This window comes from Chrysochloris asiatica, unplaced genomic scaffold, assembly GCF_000296735.1.
Source record: "Chrysochloris asiatica unplaced genomic scaffold, ChrAsi1.0 scaffold00022, whole genome shotgun sequence".
NCBI classification, from domain to species: domain Eukaryota; kingdom Metazoa; phylum Chordata; class Mammalia; order Afrosoricida; family Chrysochloridae; genus Chrysochloris; species Chrysochloris asiatica.
In genome coordinates, this window is record NW_006408540.1 from 19408673 (window position 1) to 19411865 (window position 3193).

Genomic DNA, 3193 nt, shown 5'->3' on the forward strand with positions numbered 1-3193 from the left:
AATGCTATTGACTGAGGGTACATGGAGGGGATTGTAATCATTGCAATGAAACAAAATATGGTTTATTGAATGTAAAACTGCCATGTAAAAAAAAAAAAAAAAATCTGCCATGTAAACTTTCACTCAATTCACAATAAAAACTTAAAATTAAAAAAAATTGTAGAAACAGACTGATTTAAAACACAACCAATATGAATCCCGCCTCATTAACATAACAAAGATAACCAATTCCTAAATGGTATTATAATCACAGATATTTTATTGCTATTAAGTGTCCTTAAGTTGGTTCTGACTCATAGTGACTCTGTATAGGTTTTCTGAGGAGCAGCTAGCAAGTTTGAACCATCAACCTTGCAGTTCCATGCTTACCTTACAGCACCACACCAGGACTCCATAGATACAGAGGTTAGGATTCACAGCACATATCTTTTGGAGACCGTTCAATACATATCAACACAGCTACTTTTCTCTCTCATTTTTCCCAAACTGAAATTTGTTCCGGTTTGCCTCCCTATGGATGAATACTTGATCAGTAACAGAAAACTCTAAGGGATGGTGAACTGTTTCCTGAGTGTGCAGCTTTGACCATCTTGTAGGGCAGTTCTACTCTGAGCACATGTAAACACCATGAGTCAGAACTGACTTTACTTCATATGGTAACTTAACTGCAACTAACAACAACATGGTTATTTCAAGTAATAAAATTTAGTACAGAACAATACGCTGGTCAATTCCTCAACCTTCATTCAAAGGTAGGTCTTGCTCCTTGCCACCCAGTTGGGCATAATTTCAGGCTAGGAGCCTTGGTGTATTGTCTATAATGATAGCCAACTCTTTGTTCAGTTACTTCACATTGGTAGCCTGAGATGGCGACATTAGTAGAGTCAATTCTAACTAACCATAAAGTCAGCAATTCAAACCCATCAGCCACTCCTTGGAAACCCTATACAAGGTCACTATGAGTTGGAAGTAACTCAATGGCACTTAACAAGAACAACAGCAACATGTCTTAAAAACAGCCCATGGGTGGCATAAGTGATTAAGAGTTTGGCTGTTAACAGAAAGGTTGGCAGTTTGAATCTACTCAGAGGCACCACAGAAGAAAGGCCTGGCCATGTATTTCTGAAAAATCAGTCACTGAAAACCTTATGAGCACAGTTCTACTCTGTAACACATGGTGCCTCCATGAATCAGAATTGACTTGACAGCAAAGGGGTTGTTGTTGTTGTTGTTAAGTGCCGTCAAATCAGTTCCGACCCATAGCGACCCTGTATAGGGTATTGAGGAGCAGCTGGTGAGCTTGAACCACCGACCTTACAGTTCAAACGGCTTTGCAGTCTGATGCATTAACCCACAGCGCCACACCAGGACTCTGACAGCAAAGGGGTATGTTCTATAAAATCATCAAAGCCACTAAATTAGTGAATACTGACCCATTGCTCATAGGGGAATATAGGACCAGGTCTCTGGTCACGTTTTCTGTTCAGTGTAGTAATGCAAATCAAGGTCTAGGAAATAAATAAATAAATAAACAGACTAAGCATTTACTGTTTTATAAAAAGAGTAAAGTCTTACTTTTAATGGAACAGGGCATTGTGTGGTTAAACCACCTGACCTTGGCTCGCCCTGTGGAAACCAAGAGAGAGGCTGGTGGAGTATTGAACACCTGCTCCTCCAAATAACTCTATTCCTCCATAACACTTAGCAGGTATTTTTTTAAGTTCTTCCACAACCTAATGATCTGCAGATTCTGCCTCACCTGCAAGTTTCTCACCATATGTCTTTTGAAGGTGTGAGCCAGCCAACTTGGCTGTAGCTGAACAGGACTTAATGTTTTCCTGACTCTGGATAACATGATGACATTTCTTTGTCTTTCCAGCCTCACAGAAATACTATCCACTAGAAGAGATAAAACGACATATTGCTTTAGGAAAATCTGCTGCACAAGACCTTTTTAAAGTGTTGAAGAACAAAGATGTTAGCTTGAGGACTAAGGTGTGCCTGACCCAAGCCATGGTATTTTCAATAACCTCATATGCATGTGAAAGCTGGACAGTGAATAAGGAAGACCCTCGGAAACCCTGTACAGGGTCGCTATGGGTTGGAACCGACTCGACGGCACTTAACAACAACAACAACAACAGAAGAATTGATGCTTTTGAGTTATGGTGTTGGAGGAGAATATTGAAAGTGCCATGGGCTGCCAAAAGAACCAACATCTGTGTTGCAAGAAGTGCAGCCAGAGTGCTCCTTGGAGGCCAGGATGGCCAAACTTCATCTCTCATACTTTGGACATATTGTCAGGAGGGACCAGTCACTGGAGAAGGATATCATGTTTGGTTAGGTGGAGAGTCAGAGAAAAAGAGGAAGACCCCCAGTGAGATGGACTAGCAAAGTGGCAGCATCAATGGGCTCAAGCATGGCAATGATAGTGAAGTTGCCCAGGATCGGGCAGTGTTTCGTTCTGCTGTGCATAAGGTCACTATGAGTCGGTACTGACTCAATGGCATCTAACAACAACAACAAAAACCTATCCCCTGTCCCCTCCCCACCTCAGTCATTGTCTTAGTCTCCTGGTGCTGCTGTAACAGAAATACCACAAGTGGATGGCTTTAAAGAACAGAAATTTATTTTTTCCCATGATATTTACCTGTCCCTGTGTTTGCATGTTTTTCTGTTTGTGCTGCCTTTGATTTAACTCAGAAAATTAGGTTTAGGATCTGCCATGTGGCGCTGGAATCCTGGTGTGGCACTGTGGGTTAATGTGCTGGCCTGCAAGGCTTGAACAGTGAGGTTGGTGGTTCAAGCTCATCAGCTGCTCCTTGGAAACCATATACAGGGTAGCTATGGGTCAGAACCAACCCGACGGCACTCAATAACAACAACAACAAATGTGGCACTGTGGGTTAATGTGCTGGACTGAAAAATCGATTTCAACCATAAGGTCTGTAGTTCACCAGTCGCTCCTCGGAAATCCTATACAGGGTCACTATAGGTCAGAACCGACTCAAAGGCACGTAACAACATGGTATGACCTCAACTGATTAATTGATCAGATTGCATTATGGAAGGTGATTACAAATCAAAAACCCAAACCCCCACTGTCATCAAATCAATTCCAACTCATAGCGACTCTATATGTGGTTTTCCAGACTAAATCTTTAATGGAGCAGTCTCCTCCTTCTCCCCAGAG